General features: G+C 36.2%; 1 protein-coding gene and 1 pseudogene across 1 annotated transcript in view; one reads left to right on the top strand and one right to left on the bottom strand.

The window, feature by feature from the left end:
• Nucleotides 1–21,642, bottom strand: part of USH2A (usherin) — a 990,439-nt gene that overhangs the window by 85,427 nt on the left and 883,370 nt on the right. The window lies entirely within an intron of this gene.
• On the top strand, nt 15,673–20,550 carry LOC140521991 (galactose mutarotase pseudogene; annotated as a pseudogene).

The following is a 21,642-nucleotide window of genomic DNA, read 5'->3' as shown; positions in this document are numbered from 1 at the left end:
GGCAAGATAACTGATGATATTTAAACTGAATAGTCAAGCAATTAGCAGGCCTATCACAAATAGATCAATTTTCACTTATAGGTCTATGAATGTATGCTATATATACACATACATATATGTGTGTATATATTTCTTTATGTACATATATGTACAGTTTCAGATAAAATACTTAAGGATGTTATAGCTAAGTTAATGGTGTACACAGTGATGATATATGAGATTCATTTGGGATTTCTGGAGGTTTAAGTTTGCTGAGTGGGGGTCATCATTTGTCCTGATCTTGTGGGGGGCATTCTTTTATAGGATTGGGTACAAATGGAGCTTGGTCACAGGGTGTCAAAATGCACAGGCTTCTTCCTACTTTGGAGGGCACACTCCTCCTTGGTGACTGACAACTCCATATCCTACTTAACAGTCCTAACCACTTTGCCTCCTGTCACTGTAATACCCCTCTCCTGGGTCATACCTTGCCCCTCAAATGCCATGGGAGTGAGGGATGGACTCCCTAGAGAAGCAACTCCTTTCCAATGCAACTGCACCCTCATTTTGCCACAGGCACAGTTACTGCTAGTTACAGCTTTAAATAGGAGCAACATCTGGCTAAAAATATGTGTGTCTATATTTTACCTTAAGGTGATTCCCTTAGCTTAGAGATATATGGTATAACAATTTGTCCAAATGATTTATAATAAAAGGTACATCAAAGCAAAGTGAACCATTTTTCCACCAGGTTGATTTAGGTAAAACTACAGAATACCATTTCTACATACTTAGGGGTTCGAATTATTGTATTCATGTTTCTTATTTAGCTATTAAACACAGGTAGAGAAAAATACAATTTTCTTTATGTAGCAAAATTTGTGAAGCCAATTTCCCTGTTTCAATAAGTCTGATTAAACCGTTAAATGCCAACCCCTGGAATTCTTTAATATTTAAACATTTGCTAAGCAACCAGACTCTGCAACAAATTTTACAGAAATATTAATTTCTCTTTTTTTAAATATTAAAAGTTAGATGATAAATATTTAAATAGTTATTTCTCCACAACACTGGATTGGTCTTTTAGATAAATACAGCACAGAGCTGGAATGACCATAATGAATATTAAATGTGAAGATGCCACAAGTCCCGATTACAAACATACTTTTCTGATAAACGATTCGTTTTCTGTGAAACAGGGCAAACATGGGCAAGATTAATAATGCAAAAAAGTATAATTCTTTGTTAGGACTATTCAGTAATTGGTGCCAAAAAAGCATAAGCTCTGATACAAATAGTAATCACCTCTAACAGATTATATGTAAAAAAGGGTTGGCTGCTAGGGGATGTTTAGAGATATCTTTTGTCATAAGAAACATGAAAAGCATGTGGGCTATAAAGCAAAAACATATGTATATTGTCAATATCAGCACCTGCTCAATTACAGTTTATTTCAGGGCTGAGAATTTCATTCAGCCCCTAGATGGCAATACTATCAAACACTTTTTGTAACATGAGTACTTAATGATTAACAGCCTGCGTTCACTCATCCAACATACTCAAGGCAACCATTAAAAAAATAACAAAACTGATTTCATTATAGATTCTTTTAATAAACATTTATGGCTTAGATCCTTGAAAGTAGAAGCATTCCAACTGCCCTGGCCCCAACCTTCCACACTACCTACTGCAAAATTATGAACTGCAAGTTACGCTACAGGACTCAAGTTTAAGTTCATGTCTGGCTTTGCGATTTGGCACTGAAATTATTCTGGCATAAAATACAATTGCAATCAGCTCTTCTGTTGATTTTTGTTTATATTTTTCATTTTATGGGGCTATTGTGATTTTAAAATAAAATTTCTCAAAATTCAAAATGTATATTAAAAAAATACAATTCCTGAAATAAAATATTTCTTGAAAGTTACACAAAAATACACTTTTGTTAAAGGATCACCTCTTCCACAATACAATTTTAAGTTTTACATTTAAGTAATAACTTTGTGTTGTTGTTTTTTAGCCAATTGCATGTAAAATGCAGGCCAGTGGCAATTTTGTAAAAAAGAAAATAATAAAAATATTTTGCTGAGTATGGACTGTTTTAGAGGTAACAGGGCATCCCATGTAAATGGAACTATTGACATACTCCCAGCGAAAGAAAAGAAGAGGTTTTATTTAGGACTAAATTAGATTGGTTTTTATAAAATACCAAAAAGGCTAGCTGAAAAGTAGGGAAAAAAATCTGCTGCACAACTGGTCTCTTCATCTATATCACATCAGATAACTGAGTTTGACTGATTCCTTCAACTGATTGATTTTCCTTTTAAAACTGACCCGGCATTTTAGTCCATAAAAGTATTACCATAGCCTTTCTTTTACAGTGATATTTTGCATACCTCCTTCCCTCCTCCCTCCCCTGGAAACTATGATACAATAAAAGTTGATATTTACCCTTCCTATTTTTTTTTAAATTATGATTTTCCAGCATGACAATTTTCAAACTCTAATATCTCCTCCAACTTCTTTTCTTTCTCTCCGTGACTGTTAGCTATCCCTGCTTTACCTCCTTCCTTTCTTCCATCCCATCTTTCAACGAAGTTCTCATGTATAATATTCTTTCTTCCTCAAGTTTTTTTATCCTCCAGTCTACCACTCTATACTTGTCCTACTTTTCTCTCTTTGCCAGTCCTGTATCTTTATTCTGGATGTTTTTTTGTTCTGAGACAAAATACAGTCACTGTTAACCTAAGCTGTCACATTTGCTTGACAGTCCATCAGAGGACAGGCACTAGAAAATCATGATTGAAAAGGAAAAAGGGTGGTGTTACTTTAATAAGCTGGGACTATTTAGTTTTCATCAATTTAATCTCTTCACCAAGCTTAGCTTTCTTTTTGTTTGGTTCTGTTTTGAACTTCTACACGCAAGAGTCAAATAAGTTAGGGGATCAAATCAGCTTACCGTTTCACGAAGTAAAAAGGCATCAGGATATGGCCAATTGTTTGATAGAGAGGGATTCTGCTGGCAACTTAGGCCTATGTGCTAGCCTCCCAGCCCTGCTCCTGGGGACACCTGTGACTACTTGGAGTCTTAAGCAGTCTGACAATTTTACATCATCTGCTCTGATTGCTTTTGATGACTTGAAGTGCCCCAAAGGTGGCCATGGGGTCAAGAGGTTTTTGTAGGTTGAAAATGATCAAAAATTAGCATTGATCTGTAAGTGTCAATAAAAGTCTGCTCAGGCAGACTCCCTGAACAAATGTTTAAACTGCATAAACCCACATACCCTAGTCATCTTTGAATCTATTGATCTGATGATCCAGCAGTTTCTAGAGCTTTTACTCTGGTCTTTGTAGTATATTTGAGGAGAAGCCACCTTCCTCAACATTTAGGATCCTAGGGATGATTCTTCTTTTGTTAAATGTAATGAAATGGTGAAACAATATCATCCTCCAGGGTCACCAGGGGGAGCACTGTTTACACACACCACACACACACACACACACACACACACACACACACACACACACACACACACACACACACACACACACACACTCCTCCCTCCAAATAGGTGTAGATATATGTGAGTATATACACTTATGTGTACACATGCAAATATGTTTATATGCGTACATATATACGTGTGTGTGTATGTGTGTATGTGATTTTTCATATTGGAAAACCCAACCATTTTGAATTGACTTGTCTTTAAACTGTAGAATAAAACATTTCTTTCAGTTTGGATTTCACTTACAATCCTCCTTTCCCCCAGGATCCTCATTGTGTGAGTGAGTTTCGGCTTATAAATCCTGAATGCCTGACTGGGCTCCCTTTGACTTCTTAGTTACAGTGAGTGCCAAAGACCCAGGGTATAACTCACACGAAATGTCTCTTTTTTTGCCTAGAGGGAATTTGGGAGGAACCAAGGGTTAAATACAACCAACTCACTCATCCCTCAGTTGGCCTGGTAAGGAAACTTTTGCCTTGTTTTATAGGGAATAGTATTTCCCATTGGCACAATGAGACATTGGGGAACTAGCTGTGGACAAGAGCCTAGATTTTGACTTTGGGATAGAAAACTAAACCATGTGAAGCTGGAGTAGAGTTCATTTACAATGATCTCAAAGCTCATGCACTGAATAGGCCACATTCAGTCACTTACCTTGGTTTTTGGATAGCATTAGAAATTCTAATGATCTTAAAATATTGGCAAATAAATAATACGGTCCTCTCATAGACAACAGGGTGGTGGACCAACAGTTTGAGATATTGCTACAATGGATTTATTTCTCTTCCTCATTCATAAAGTTCATTTTAAAACGATAGTAAAATATCTATACCTAGTGTTTCTTTATCTTAAAACATTCAACTATTTATTACTTTTGAGAAAATAATCCCCATTTGTAGATCACAGTTTTCCATTGTGATCTGGGCTTCTACTTAACAAAGAAACACATTCCATTTTCCCATTCTGTAAAGTTTTGACATAACCTCAGAGTTTTCACTGGTGTGGCCTATACTTCCTTTCCCAATGCTTTTGCCTGCCAAACTTATAATCATACTCATCCCTGTCTCCCCCTCCTACCTATATCCCTAAGCTGGCAGAACAAAGTCTCACTGCAGCAAACATACTCAAAGTTACTACATAAACATAGATTCCCACAAAATGTCACCAAAAGCTAGGAGAAAATAGAGGAAAATATCCCTTATGCACACTGCTAGATGTCTCTAAGTCTAATGAATACTATACATGTGCTAAGTGTATGCTGGGCTAACACTCAAAAATAGTAAAACTGCCAATGTCAGGAGGCAGAGTCAAAGTAGTCATGGAGACAGTCAATTCACATCATGTACTGAATACTAGCTATACCTAACAAATTGTACTAGAAACTCCGGAAAGATACAAAGGTAAAGGTGGTATCTAATATTGCACTAAAAGTTCTAGGCCCAGTTCTGTCTTTCTTTAGGTGTGTGACTTTGGTCAAGTCATATCACTTTTGGGCCTCAGTTTTCTTTTCTGTAGAAAGAGGATGTTACTTCAATCATTCATTTATGTATTCCGCAAGAACTATTAAGCATTTGCTATATGCCAGGTACTATGCTGCATATCGGGAATAGAGAGGAAAAAAATAATCCCTGCCTTAAGGGAGCTTACATTCTATTTAGGGGGAAATTTTGTATAAAATTAAATAAATAAAAAATGTATGTACTAAATCAATAGGAAAGTCGAGGGACCAGATCTGTGATTTTACCGGCACTGAGAAATCTTGATGAGGAATGGAAATTGGCACCTGGCCTTCAATTTCTAGAGCTAGAGAGGAGCCTGGGCCACATAGGGATTAAGTGATCTGACCAAGATCATACAAACAGTTAGCTTTTAAGTCTGGATTGGAACCCAGGTTTTCCTAACTCCAAGACTGGCTTTTCTCCATTGTGCCACACAATCTCAATAAAAAGTAAATAGTAGTTTTTTAGAGAGGGGAAGACAATAGTGATTTGGGACTAAGAAAGGTCTTTTAGAGAAGATGGAATGTGAACTAAATTAGGGATTCTCAGAGGTGTAAGTAAAGAGGAAATATATTGCCATGGGAGGCAGTCAGTGAAAGACTATAGAGATAAGAGAGGGAATAATATATGTAAGGAGTAGGGAATTTTGGCTGGCATATGAATTACATGAAGGGGAGCAATGTGTGCTAAGCCTGGAAATTTAGGCTGGAGCCACATGGTTCAAAAAGCCAAATATTCAAGAAAATAGAGGGTTACTGGAATTTCAAGCAAAAGAGTGGAAGGGTGAGACCCTTGCTTTAGGAATACCACTTTAGAATATATATTTATACAGAGCATAACTTCTTTGAGGGTAGAGATTTTTTTCTTTGTAACTTAAACATCTAACAGTGCCCAGAATATAGAAGGCAGTTAATAAATGTTTGTTGACTGGAGATGGATTAGAGAAGGGAGATAAATCAAATAGGAGGCTACTGGAATAGCATGGGTGAGGTGTGATTAGATTAATGATCTCCAAAATCTCTTGCAGTCCTACAAGGATATGTTCTACTATACGAAAAATGTGATTTCTGCCATTAAGAAGCTTGTACTCTAATGGAAGGGTTCATGCAACATCTCTTGTATATGACCTCTCCTTTCCACCCAAGGACTCAACACACCAATTTATGTTCACATCACCCCTTGCTTGGGCTATTACAGTGACCTCCTCCTTGCTCTCTTTGCCTTGAACCTCACCCTGCTCCAATCCACCCTTATACCAAATTGTTAAAGTGATTTTCCTGAAAGATGGGTCTGACCATGGCATTCCCCTTCTCTACAAAATCCAGTTCCCCTTCTTGCCTCAAGGGTTAAACATATACTCTTCTGTCAGATACACAAACACATATATAAACACATATCCATACACACATACATATATTCTTCAAAATCTGGCCCATTCTTGTCTTTCTAGGATTCTTTTCTTCTTACTCCCCTTCTAGGATGCTATGATCAAATAGAACCTATTGTCTGTTTTGTACATATAATGCTCCATCTTCCATCCCTGCTCCTTTGCAATGAGTTTTCCCCAAGTCTAGAATGCATTCACTCCACTTCTGTCTGTTGGAATCTCTGGGTTTTCTACAAGACTCAAGATCGGATACTATTGCCATCATGAAACCTTCTCTGGTTCTCCTAAATTCAAACACAACCTCTCCTAAAACTCATTGTACTAATTTTTGTATATGTTCTCTATATGCTTATATATCTATGCATTGTCTCCTCCAATAGCATGTAAGGTACTTAAGGGCAGAAACTACTTGCTTTCTAATTTGTATCACTAATACTCAGAATGTTGTTGTTGTTGTGTCATTTTTTTCAGTCATATCTGATGCTTCATGACCCCATTTAGAGTTTTCTTGGCAAAAATATTAGAGCCTAATGACTATAGTAATCTACTATATGAGAAATCCAAAGATACCAGGTTCTGTGATAAGAACTTGCTACATGAAAGAAACTGCTGGGAAAACTTAAAAATAGTATGGCAGAAACTGGGCATAGAACAACATTTTACATCATATACCAAAATAAAGTAAAAATGAATACACAATTTAGATATAATGGTTGATAGAGAAAGGAATAATTTACCTGTTAGATTTATGGGGAATGGAAGAATTTATGATCAAATATGAGATAGAGAACATTATGAAACACAAAATGGACAATTTTGATTACATTAAATTGAAAAGTTTTTGCACAAACAAAGCCAATGGAACCAAGACTGGGAGGGAAACAGAAAACTGGGAAAGAATTTTTACAACCAATATCTCTGATAAAAAGCCTCATTTTAAAAATATGTAGAGAAATGAGTCAAATTAATAAGAATGCAAGTCATTCCCCAACTGATGAATGGTCAAAGGATATGAATAGGCAGTTCTGAGATGAAGAAATTAAAGCTATCAACGATCATATGAAAAAATGCTCTAAATCACTACAGATTAGAGAAATTCAATTCAAACAACTCTGAGGTACCACATCACACCTATCAGATTGGCTAACATGATAAAACAGGAAAATTATAAATGCTGGAGAAGATGTGGGAAAATTGGAGCACAAATGCATTCTTGGTGGAGTTGTGAACTGATCCAACCATTCTGGAGAGCAATTTGGAACTATGTCCAAAGGGCTATAAAAATGTGCATACTCTGTGACCCAGCAATACCATTTCTAGGGCTGTATATCCTAAAGAGATCATACAAATGGGAAAAGGACCCACATGCACAAAAATATTTATAGCAGCTCTTTGTGTGGTCGCCAAGAATTGGGAATTGAGGGGATGTCCATCAATTGGCAAATGGCTGAATGTAATAGAATACTATTGAGCTATAAGAAATGATGTACAGGCAGACTTCAGAAAAACCTGGAAAGATTGTGTGAACTGATGCTGAGTGAAGTGAGCAAAGCCAAGAGAACGTTGTATGTAGTAACAGTCACATTGTGCAATGACTAACTTTGTTACACTTAGTTCTCTGAACAATGCAACGGTCTAAGACAATTCCCATAGACTTATGAAGGAAAGTGCTGTCCACATACAGAGAAAGAATTATGGTGTCTGAATGCAAATCGAAGCAGACTATTTGCTCTCTCTCTCTCTTTTTTCTTTCTTGTGGTTCTTCCCATTCATGCTAATTCTTCTTTATAACATGACTAATCTGAATACATGTTTAATACGAATGTATATGTAGAGCCTATATCAGTTTGCATGCCATCTTGTGGAGGGGGAAGGGAAGGAGGTAGAAAAAATTTAAAACTGAAAAGCTTATGGAAGTGAATGTTGAAAACTAAAAACAAATTAATTAATAAAAAAAATACTAGAGTAGTTGGCCATTTCCTTCACTAGCTCATTTTACAGAAGAGGAAACTGAAACAAACATGTTAAGTGACTTGCCCAGGGTCACACAGCTAGTAAGTGTTTGAAGCTTGATTTGAACTCATAAAGAATGGTCTTCCTGACTCCAGGCCCAGCACTCTGTCTACTGTGCTACCTGGCTGCTCCACCTAGAATATAATAGGTACTTAATAAAGGCTTATTGACTGATAGTGACATTTAAATTAAAGATCACTCAATTCAATTTGTTAAGTATTTTAATAAGTTGGTATTTAACAAATATTTGGTAAGTTAATATTGTTAAATATTTACTTTATCTCAACTCACTATACAGAGAAATACAGAACTATAAATCAATTGTTCATTCAGTCCTGAAAAAGGTATCTATTAAGTAATTATAAATATGGAGGGCTGAGTATTTTCTTTTGGGGAAAAAATAAGTAAGGGAACAGGGAGAACTGCCATGTTCTTGATGAGAAAGGGGTTATTAGAAGAGACCCTATAATTCTGTAGAAGGTGGCAGAGATGTATAACTGTATAGTTTCTCTCTACTCCATAAACATCCTAAGTAACATTGCTCGAATCAATGGAAGTCTGTCATAAAATCATTAATACATGATAACTGATCTTCTCTTTAATGCTAGGCACCTCTCCCTAACATTGTTTTACCAGTTGCCTGTTCCCTTTAATGCTAACTTACCCCATAACATCATATGATATTTTTTTGTAGAATAATTCCATATCAACAATAGACTTTCAATAAGTAGCTACTGTTACAGAATATTATTCTAGGTGCTAGAAGAGACCCAAAGATTAAATCAGTGTAGGGCAGACCCTCAAGGAGTTTACTGTTAACTATGGAGATAAAACACATATACAGAGGTAACTGTATAATATTCCCAGATAAATTCATTAAAAAGGTGTAAAACAGTTATGTGAGATCTAAGTGTGGATGATCATTACTGAAGGAGGTATTAGAAAAGGCTTCAGAAAGGCCTTAGAACTGAAGTTAAGCTTAATAATCAAAGCAGGAATTTTACTGGGCAAGAGGATAAAGGCATTCCAAGCTAAAGGAATAGTGTGAGCAAAGGTATGGAGGAAGGAAAATACAAGAAGTCTTTGAGAATGAGAGATAGTACAGAATAATTAAAATAGCTCAGATTTCTTTATGACTTGCAAAGCATTTTCCTTAGAGTAGAATTATAAAGTAGTGATGAATAAATAGGTATAGACTACACATATATCCATTTTTTCCTTCTTTTTTTCACTGTGACCTACAAACTGTGCATGCCCCTCTATGATTTACATAACTTTGCTAAAAGAAAGGGGAGGGAAAGGACATTTGTGAGAGACATACTGAGAAAGCAATCCATAAACTCAGAGTCAGGACAGTTGACATGTTCTGTTTCCCACTATCTAATTCACATATGACAGATCAGAGGATTCCATTTAGTAATAAACATTTATTACATAGCCCTGTGTTTAGTGCTGAGGATCCAAAAAGGGAAAAGAGACAATTCCTGCCCTCAAGAAGTTCACAATCTAATAGGAGAGGTAAATAAATGAATATGGGCAAATAAGTTATGATCAGGATGAATAGGGAAAAAATTGAAAGAGAGAAGTCAGTAGAATTAAGAGGGGTTGGGAAAGGTTTCATATAGAAGATGGGATTTTAGTTTGGGCTTAAAGGAAGATATGGAAGCCAAGAGTCAAAGATGAGGAGATAGAGAGCACTCCAGGTTTGGAGGATAGCCAGAGAAAAATGTTCAAAACTGATAAATGAAATATCTTATCAGTGAAACCGCAAGGAGGCTAGTGTCATTAGATCAAAGAGTATATGACAGAAAGTAAAGTATAAGGAGAAAAGAAAAGGTAGGAAGAAGCTAGGTTATGAATGGCTTTGAATGCCAAACATGGCTTTGTATTTGTTCTTGGAGGCCATAGGAAGCCACTGCAGTTGATTGAATGGGGAGAAGGAATGATGTGGTTGTACTTGCTTTAGGACTTCAAGGTTGATAGCTAGGAAACTCTGACAAATGTTTGGTGACTATGGTGCAAATATTGCCTAGTTATGATTTTGCTGGCAGAATTCTTGATTATATTCATTCATTTTTTAATTTACCTACTTATTCATTTATCTATTAATCATCATCATCATAAGATAGTGGTTAATCATTTAACACAAGAGACATTGCTTTGAAATGGCACAGTTGGTCAAGATCAGATATTCAGAGTTAGGTGTGAAAAAATCCTCATAGCTGAAACTATGAAAGGTCTCCAGGCATATCTAGGAACAGACATCAAAGCCTGTATTCAAACTTTCAATGTGGAAAAGATAACTTGAAGAAGAAAAAGTCATGCTACCTTCTGTTGAACAGAGATGAATTTGGAGCACACAGCTAAGTAGACAGATCTGAACTTAGGACCAAGAGAAGACTTGATAAAGACAATCCAGGATTGGACCTTCGAGTTTGCAATGACATCAATTTGCTATGAGATTGAATCCCTTAGGACTCAGTAAGGGAGATTATCTGAAAAACTTTATAGATTCCAAGTTCATAGTTTCTCTTTTGATGAAAGACCTTAATCTTGCTTTGGGAGGCCAGAAAAGGAGCCAGGAAAGAAGATGGATATATTCAGGAGGAGAATGTAGAGGTACTGAAAGAAGGGACCAGGCCTATCAGTGAACTGGTGTGCTGACAGCCCTTTGACACTGGAGATCACAAAGGACATCACAGTTTGCATTCCTGAGTTTTGAATTGCCCTGGACTCATGTACCTTCCAGACATGGTTTTATAATTTTGGGTTCACTTTTTCTCAATAACACTTTCAGTCAGTCAAGAAATATTTATTAAGTACCATTTATGTGTCAGGCAGTATGCTAAGTGCTGGGTATTCAGTAAGACTCAAAAACAGTCCCTGCCACTGAGGACTATACAATTTTATTTGTGCATTGGTGGGCAAGTATATCTCAGGTTTATTAGTGGAATGTTATGTTTTTAATTATCATTGTTTTACCTTCTTTAGTAAATGTCTCTGATTAGGAGGTAATGGTGTCATGTTGACTGATTGTGACGTACAAAATACCCGAAATAAAACTGTATTTACTCCATCAGAGTTAGTCTCTGTTCAGTATTTAAAACTCTTTGCATTTTGACTGCAACCTTTCTTTCCAGACAATTATGCATTACTCCTTCTCATACTTTATGGTCCATGGAACACTTCATCTTCCATCTCTCAGGCTGTTCCTGTGTCTGGAAGGTGTTTACTCCTCTGCTTATTCTAGTCTCTAGTTTCCCTCAGGGCTCAGCTCAGAGGCTACCTAGACCTTTTCTGACCTTACCACATGCTGCTACCTGACTCCCCCCTCCATTACCAATTATCTTGTATTATTTTATGTGTACAAATATATTCTTCTCTGGATAGAACGTAAGCTCCTTGAAGACAGAGACTACTTCAATATTTTTCTCTGTACCACAGCACTGGGTAGCATACTGCCTGGGACATAGTCATCATTTAAGAAATGTTTGCGGCTTAGTCTCTCTAGGCTTTACTTTCCTCATCTATAAAATGTCAGATCCACATTCAATGATTTCTAAGTCCAGTTTCAACAGTAATGTTCCTTTTTTTACATATTGTGAGTAACCAGGAAAAAAAATCATAAAATGGGAAGTAAAGTTTTAAAAGCTGTGATTTTAGAATAACATGATTTTAAATTAATAATTCATATATAATTAATGGAGATGATATAGTATCTGATGTATTATACATAATATAAGATATAAATGTAATTACTATAATAAAGACAAGAGATACATGTTTGTTGGTAGCAATGGAGCCAGCCATATAATGAAGAAACAGTTTTTCTACAAAGGAAAAATGAATCGCTAGTCACGGACTATAATTCCAAAAGGCACAGAGATTTAGGCACTGTACAACTCTAACTGGTGCAACTCAAAACTTTCTTGAAGAAAAGTTTCAGTTTAATGAGGGAATGTCACTCCCCCACTCTAAGTCAAAGCATTTGTATTTGATAATGTAAGTCAATGGGAAAACTGGATTCACTTTGCGAAACATTTTTTTACTGCCAACTTTGCTGAAACAAGCTAATCTATAAGGCAAAGGACATGCTATTTGTTAAATTAAAATTTTAATTATGATGATACAAATATAAGAAAAAAGAAGGCTTTGAAAAACTGTCATGTTTTATTAAAGCAAGAGAATAAAAAATCAAATTTGCATTATGCTTCAATTTTAATGTAACTCGACTTAAAAGGCTAACTGTATGGGACTCTCTCCTCAGTGGTGGAGATTTATATTTTCAATGCCTGAGTACTGCTGTCAGTTTGATGCAAGTGCCCCTAAGAGTAAGAAAAATAGATGGAATAGCCAAGTCAGAGATTGGTCCTATTGAGAACCATCATGATGATAAATTTGAAAGGGGGGGCAGAAGAGTACAGTGTGCATCTTCATGTTCTTGTCACATAAGAAGACAAGATATACTAGGAAACAATAAAATTGTCAGTATCCTATCTGCTGCAACACTTCTGTGAAGATGGCACTGACCACTAAAGCAGGCAAAAAATGAGTGAGCATGAAATGAACTGAAGCTATGAACTCTCATTTTGTGCCAGTACTAAATCATAACAAATCTGGAAAGTGGTCTTGCTATTTAGAGGATGGGCTTCAGATTGCTTTTTGTCAAAACTCTCTTCAGATTCATGTCACATACCTAATTATTTTAGACCAATGCAAAGCAATTGTAAGAAATTCATCATTAAATCTGGGTTAGATGAAATGAAAACTGAAGCCAGAGTTAATAAAATCTGAAGTAGAAAAATAGAATTTGTGGTTGTCAAAATCTTTGCTTTACCCGAATTCCCAAAACACTATTTAATAAAAAAAAATGGATGACAAAAATGTTGATGTCATAACTGATTTTAAAAGAGGAGATAGCCACACTTGGATGGGAATTTTGAAAATCCTTCTTTGAATTAATAGTATGATTTAAATTATAACAAAAATAGACTAATTTTAAAAAGCTAGCATTTGCTGTAACCATGATAAACAAGTATATTTTCCCACAATGGTGACATAAAGTGTGAAAATATTTTAGGACTTATATACAATTGTGTATGTGGAAGCAGCTGTGTTGGTAAGTGAGAGAAATGAGGGCATTAGAATAGCAAGTGGTAAGGGGAATTGAGTGAACCATTCTGACTCCATCTTGTGACTTAATTGCATAGCTAATTCAATTCCCTTTCTATTCAGTTATGGGTCTGGTTCAGTTTCTATCTTGTGAGAAAATTTTATTCAGCTGTGGGAATTGTGAGAGGACTTGTTGCATTGTTTGAACCTACCTTTACATTGCTGGGAAACTGGACCACCTCTGTTTGCTACTTAGAAACCCTTACCAAAAAATCTAGGTTACACTGACCAGAAACCCAGTCCAATCCAAAGAGTGATGCAAGTTTTTTCACAGTTAAACATCTCAAGCAACCCATACATCTTAGCTGATAACTTGTCCCATACTGGCCAATCAGTTATTATTTCCTTGCTCCTTTTATTGAATACAGATGTTTGTGGAGCATGGGGACACCTGTTTTCCTGAATTTGAGGAATCGCATCTGTTCACTCTCCCTGTCCCAGTTTGGAAGGTCCTTAATCTTTCCTCCAATTAGAAATCAGATTACCTAATTTTGTGCCTTTGTTAATTGTTTTCTTCTAATTAATTATTATTTGATTTATTTGTCTTATTTGATTGTTGCTGCTGTTTAGTCATTTCAGTCATGTCTGACTCTTTGGTATCCCATGTGGGGTATTTTTGGCAAGGATACTGGAGTGGTTTGCCATTTCCTTCTCCAACTCATTTTACAGATGAGGAACTAAAGCAAACAGGGCTAAATGATTTACCTGTGGTCACATAGCTAGAAAGTATCTAAGGTCAAATCTGAACTCAGGTCTTCCTAACTCCAGGCTTGGCATTCTATCCACTGTGCCTTTTTGTTGCTCCCCAAATCTAGGAGTTTTAACGGACTTTAAGCTTAATATGAGTAAATATTATTCTCTGTTCAGTCATATCCAACACTTCATGGCTTCATTTTGGGTTTTCTTGGTAAAGATACTGCAGTGTCTTACCATGTCCTTCTCCAATTAATTTTACTGACAAGGAACTGAAAATAAGCAGGGTTAAGTGACTTGCCCAGGATCATACACCTAGTAAATGTCTGAGGCCAGATGTAGACTTAGAAATATGAGTCTTCCTGACCTCAGGCCTGATTGATTGTTTTTAATGTATAAAATCAGTCTCCTCTTTTATTTAATGTCCAGTACCAAAGCTGAGGGCAAAGGCTGAAGGCAACTGGTCCAAATTTGTTGGACCATTGACATGCATTGCTTAATAAATCAATATGCTCAGAAACTTGAAACCTTTTTTCCTCAGTTATTTCATCTTTTACCTGCCACATAAGAATCATAGCAAGAAAGACGAAACTGTCAGGAAATACTCTTAAGAAGCAGCATCCATCACTCCCATGGCAGAAGTGATGATGTAGCTAGTGATAATTTGTAAAGAGGTACTGGATTTATATCTATTTATTTATACAAAAATCTAGATGGAATGTGCAATAGAGCGCTTGAATGCTGTATTACCCAATCAAAACAAGGAGAAACATGTTGAATGAAATCTGGAAAACAAAAGCATATTACAAGTTCAAGATGCCCTGATCAGTAATTAAATCAAAGGTCATGAGAGTAAAATGTTACAAGAGGCAAATCAGCAAAAAATAACAAAACAGACAATCCAACATTAATAAAAACTATTGCCAAGGCTTGAGAAGCAAATAAACAGATTACAGGAATCTACTGTTTAATAAACTCAAAGACTCCAGCTTCTGGGATAAGAACTTACTATTTGAGAAAAACTGCTGAGAAAACTGGAAAATAGCATGGCAGAAACTGGGCACAAACCAACATCTGATACCATATACCAAAGTCCGAATGGGTATATGGTTTAGATATAAAGGCTGACACTATAAACAGATTAGGGAAGTAAGAAACAGTTTATCTGTCACATTTATGGAGAACAGAGGAATTTGTGACCAAACAAGAGATAAAGAACATTATGAAATGAAAAATAGATAATTTTGACTATGTTAAATTGAAAAGTTTTTGTACAAACAAAGCCAATGCAAAATTACAGGGAAGCAGAAAATTGGGAAAGAATTTTAAAAACCAGTATCTCTGATAAAGGTCTCATTTCTAAAATATGTAGAGAACTGAGTCAAATTTATAAGAATATAAGTCATTCTCCAACTGATAAATGGTCAAAGACTATGAACAGGCAAGTTTCAGAGGAAAAAATTAAAGCTATCTATTGTGTGTGTGTGTTCATCCTTCACTGCTGAAGAGGACCATGCCATCAGAGAAATAATGACATGACTTCCACTTGACTTTGTTTTGAGTGAGGGAGGGCTGTGCAAGTCACCAGCCTCACTTCTCCTCCAGAGTCATCTGAATCCAGTGACCAGATATTCATCAGGATGACTAGAGATGACCCAGGATGAGGCATTTGGGGTTAAGTGACTTGCCCAAGGTCACCCATCTAGTGAGTGTCAAGTGTCTGAGGTGAGATTTGAACTCAGGTCCTCCTGACTCCTGCACTGCTGCTCTATCCACTACACCACCTAGCTGCCCCTCAAAGCTATCTATTATAATATGAAAAAATGCTCTAAATATCTATGGATTAGAGAGATGTGAATCAAAACAACTCTGAGGTACTATATCACACTTATCAGATTGACTAACATGACAAAACAGGAAAATGATAAATGTTGGAGAAGTTGTGGAAAAGCTGGAACACATTCATTGTAGGTGGAGCTGTGAGCTGATCCAAACATTCTGGAAAGCAATTTGGAACTATGCCCAAAGGGCTATAAAAATGTGCATACCCTTTGACCCAGACTACTTCTAGGGCTGTATCCTAAAGAAATCATAAAAATGTGAAAAGCCTGCACATGTACAAAAATATTTATAGCAGCTCTCTATGTGGTGGCCAAGAACTGGAAGTTGAAGGGACACCCATAAGTTGGGGGAATAGTTGAACAAATTGTGGTATATAATTATAATGGATAATGGATATAATGGATATAATGATAATTATAATAAATGTGCTATAAGAAACGATGTGCAAGTGGACTTCAGAAAAACCTGGAAAGACTTTGTATGACTGATGCTGAGTGAAGTGAGCAGAACCAGGAGAACACTGTACACAGTAATAGTCACAGTCTGTGATGACTGATTTTGATACTTCGCCCTTTTCTGCAATGCAAGGACCTAAAATAATTTCAAAGTACTCATGTTGGAAAATGTCATCCACATCCATAGAAAGAACTATGGAGTCTGAATGTAGGGTGAAGCAGACTATTTTCATTTTTGTTTTGTTTTGCCTTTTCTTTCTCATGGTTTCTGCCGTTTGTTCTAATTCTTCTGTAAAACATGACTGATGTGAAAATATGTTTAAAAGGAATGTTTATATAAAGTCAATTTCAGATTGCAGGCTGTCTTGGGGAGATAGGGGCAGGGCGGAAATTCAAAACTTCCTGAAATAAATGTTGAAAACTAAAAGCAAAAAAGCAAAGTAATTAGAGGAAAATTTGTTTTATAATCAATGGTTTCAATACTTTTTTGATTTTATATATATAGTGTATGTAAATAGTTTTTGAGTATGAATACATGTGTTTTATATATATATATATATATATATATATATATATACACACATACATACACACCTGGTTTGTAGCTTTTCTGGCTAAAAAAGTAGACCTCAAAGATATGTAGCTCAAATAGAAGTAAATCATTGGTTTGCTTTCTAAATCATGATGCTAATTTTTAAGATTCCACCATCAATTTTGAAAAGAAATTCATTGGAATTTGGCTAATAAAACCTCAGTTTCCCTAATGTCACTGATATGAAAGTGATATGAAAGTGTTGCATTGTTATGTTATCAGAACATTAGATAAAACACCCACTATAACTCTCCATTTGGAAGATTTTCAATCAGGTTAGAAAATTCTGATTACATGTTTTCAAAGTGTGCTGATATTAGGATAAAAAATAGGTGACATTTCATTTTCTGGAACAAAATCACATAGTGTTGGAAATATTTCCAAATATCTATTTTAAAATGTTCTGTATAGCATGAGGGGTTTTTTTTTGAGAGAGTACTTTTTCACTCAATGTTAAAACAACACCTTTGGTTGATGTCTTTGGTGATGACACATAGGCAACTAACACAGATAACATCAAAAACTTTTTTTGATTGGTGAGTGGTGAAAAGATATGAACAATTCTCATTAGAAAAACTGTAAACTATTGAGCAACTTGAAAGACTGTTCACAATCACTAATAGTGCAAGAAATATGAGTTAAAACAGCTCCTAGGTTTAAATTCAACCCTAGCAAACTGGCAAAAGGGGAATAATCCAAGTCAGAGGGGTTATAGAAAGAAGGCAGGAACAACAAAACTTTGTGCAAGGTGAATCGATTCATCTATTCTGTAAAGAAATTTGGAATTATGTTATGTTATATTAATACTGTGACTAAAATGACCACACTCTTTGCTTCTGAGGTCCTATTTCTAGGGTATTGCCCAAAGAGGTCAAAGATAGAAAGAAAGATCCAACACATTTTAAAATACTTGTTCTTTTACTATCCTTTTCCCATTTGATTATAGCCTTTATTTGTATCTCTAGTAATTAGCACAATGCCTGACACATCATATTCACTTAATAAGTGCTTATTGACTTAATGACTTTACCTTCATAACATTATCTATAATAACTGTCTCTACCTAAAGATGCACTAATTATTTTTTGACAAAGTGACTAAAAGATTTGATGAACTTATAGATCTATACAAGGAACTCAAATTACTGGATTTTTCTGGGATGACATAATCACTAGTGCAATACTAATTGATATTTTAAAAAATATATATTTATTCTATTTGCCTTAATTTAAAATTATTTAAAAATGGTTGATTATCTTTTACTTTTATATCATCTTTATTTTCCATTATATCCTTCACCTCCCCCCCATATCCAGTGAACCATTTGTTATAACAATGAATAAATGAAAAAGAAAGAAGAAAAAAGCAATTCAGCCATCTGATCAAACTGATACCATACGCAATGTTCCATATCCATAGAGACCCATTTATGAAAATAGTAGGTTATTTTCTGATCTCTTCTTCTAGGTTAAGGTTGGTTATAATAATTACACAGCATTCACTTCCATTTTGCTGTTTTTCTTTCCATCTATGTTATCGTAGACATTGTATACTTTTTTCCTTGGTTTTACTACTTCCCTCTGCATCTGTTCATATATGACTTTTCATGCCTTCCTGAACTCTTTATGTTCTATTTCTTAGAGTGTAGTAATATTCTATCACTTTTATGTACTGTGTAATTCTTTTTTGCAGTTCCCTGATCAAGGGCACCTACTTTGTTTATAATTCTATACCATAAAAAATAAAGTGAGTATATATATGTCATATATTGGGCAAATAGGAGTCAATCTCAAAAGGAAGGCACTAGCACCACAGGAGACCTCAGACTTAAATTGCATCTTGACAGAGGTCAGGGAAACCAAGTGATAAGGGTGAAGAGGGAGAGCATTCCAAGCCTTGGGGACATCTACTCATAATGGAGAGTCATGTGGGAGGAACATCAAACAGGAGAATAATATTATCAAGGTTTTTGCTTTAGGAAAATCCCTTTGACAGCTGTGGGGAGGATGGATTGAAAAGGGGACAGATGTGAAACCAGTTAGGAAGGTACTGAGATAGGTTAGCTAGGAAGTGATGAGATTCTAAACTAGGGTGGTGGCTGTCAGAGTAGAGAGAGGGGCAAGAGATTTTGTGGAGGTAGAAACAATATTTAACAAGTGATTAGCTGTAGGGTGTGAGAATTCAAAGTTTACATCAAGGCTTCAAATCTGGGTAATCATATGGAGGGTGATACCACATACAGAAACAGGAAAATTCAGAAGATAGTAGAATTTGGGAGGAAAGAGATGTGATTCAGATCATTACCTGCTCATGCTTTTTCATCCCATGAAGCTCACTAAGTCTCAACACAAAAACAAAGTATGCACGTGGATGACTTATTGGCCATTTCTCTAGAACTCAGAGTTATAGTAGTGTGCCAGCCACTATGAGATGGTTTAAAGAGGGAGCCAGAGTGTAGGCATGCTGGGGTCAGGGAAGGGATCTCCCCAGTGATTCCTTAGAAGTTGCTGTGGGTATATAGGTAACAGTTAGGTTATAACTACCTTGACAGGCCAACGATGGTTGGTACAAAAGAGGAGAGAGAGGTCACTTGCTGCAGTAGTGGGCAAAAGTATTGTAGAAGAGTGTTTGTCAACAGTAAGTGAAGGGGATAATAAGTTTGTGTTGGAGAGAAACCATGTGATAATGGCATTCTCAGAGAGGACTGGTTGGTTACACAAACCTGTGGATCCATCCTACATCCTCCACCACGGAGACATCCCTACAGTTGCAAGAAATTTAACAAAATAAGAATTGCATTTTAAAAACAAATATTAAGTTTGCACAATGTTAATTTAATATTGAAAAGCAACTAGATGGTGCTGTGAATTACAAAGCCCAGACCAGCAGTACCACACCAGTTAGTCTGACCAACCACTCGTATTTCAACCTGGCAGTGAAGGGTTCTCTGAATATAAATGATCACAAAGTTTGCATAGATGCTGAAGCTTTTTTGCTGGTCAATAACATGATCACTACTAGAAAAGTGGAATCTGTACAGGGGACTGTGTTTGATCTGAGGAAGCCAGTGGAACTTGGAAAGCACTTAGAGGAGTTCCAGATTAATGATTTTGACCACAATTTCTGTCTGAAGGATACATAAGAGAAGCATTTTTGTGCAAGGGTCTATCATCCCCCCACTGAACAGAAGCTAGAAGTATACACAACACAGCTTGGGGTTCAGTTTTACACTTCCAGTTTCCTAGATGGATTACTGAAGTGTAAGTTTGTGTACCCCAAACACTCAGTTTTTCGCCTTGAGACCCGGAAATGGCCAGATGCAGTCAACAAGGCATGTTTTCCTTGTGTACTACTCCATCCAGTTGAAGAGTATAGCCACACTACTTGGTTCAGTTTTTCTGTGGCTTAAGGAGGTCCACATTGGCCCTACCAGAAGAAGAATGCTGACAATGGAAATACAGCTAAAGCCTCTTTGGCAGCTGAGGTCCTAGGTTTCCCCTTCATAAAAGGGAAGGTGTATATTTCAAGGAGCTAAAAGAAATCAACAGGATTGAAGGAATCACAATGATAGATGCTAGATTAATTAGTCAGGTTCTTAAGTACTGGTGATCTTCTAAAATGACTAACTCCAGGCTATGCTTAGAAGTCAGCTCTGTTCCCTCTGCTAATGAAGGCAGCAAGAAATAATAAGGAACACCATTCACTGCAATCCAAAGTCTTTCCCTGTAGACTAAGTGGAAGTACCTGCGGGCATTAGTACTCTGAGGTCTAGGGACAGAGAAGGCAATTGTTTGTGTCCCATCACCATTTATATTTCTTTCTTTTCCTTCTCTTTTCCCCCTCTTTTTTCTTTCTTCTCTCTCTATCCTTAAGGGCATTTTTTTGTGGAACTCTGGGTGGTTTCTGACTCCTTTTCTGGCTATTTCATCCTTTTTTCTCCACTTGCCCTTCAATAAAAATTGCACTCAAGTAGCAGAGATCTGAGTAAGAGACATGAGGTACTTGTATATTGTATTATTTGCCTTTAATATGGTGGGGTTGATTGGTTCCCCCCCTCTGGTTTAACCCAACCCCTAAGGCCAGTAAAACTTGAAAGTGTGTAGCATCTTCCTCTGTAGTCCACTTCAGTATGAGTGAATTACACTAAACTCAAAACTTAATGGAGATGACCTGTTGGAAGTAAACTAAGATATTCGATACTACCTGTAAGTCTGGCTGCCAGAAACCTTATTTTCTAGAACAACAGTTGCCAGAATTTGTAGTGTGTTAATGATCTTTAGAATATCAGAAATACCAAATGGCTTTGTTATGCACTCATGCCCATTCTGAATCAAATAAAATTCTGCAGGTGGAAAAGGAAAAAAAAGTTTCCTTTAGAGGAAGTCTTCTTCCATTCCTTGAAATAGACAAATTGTCTTTCCATTATTGTTCCTAAAAACACTTGTGAAGAGCTTTTCACCACTGATTTAGCACAGCCTGAACTCTAACTTGTACTTTAAAG

This window comes from Notamacropus eugenii, chromosome 2 (assembly GCF_028372415.1).
Source record: "Notamacropus eugenii isolate mMacEug1 chromosome 2, mMacEug1.pri_v2, whole genome shotgun sequence".
NCBI lineage: Eukaryota > Metazoa > Chordata > Mammalia > Diprotodontia > Macropodidae > Notamacropus > Notamacropus eugenii.
This window is presented reverse-complemented; position numbering and strand designations above follow the sequence as displayed.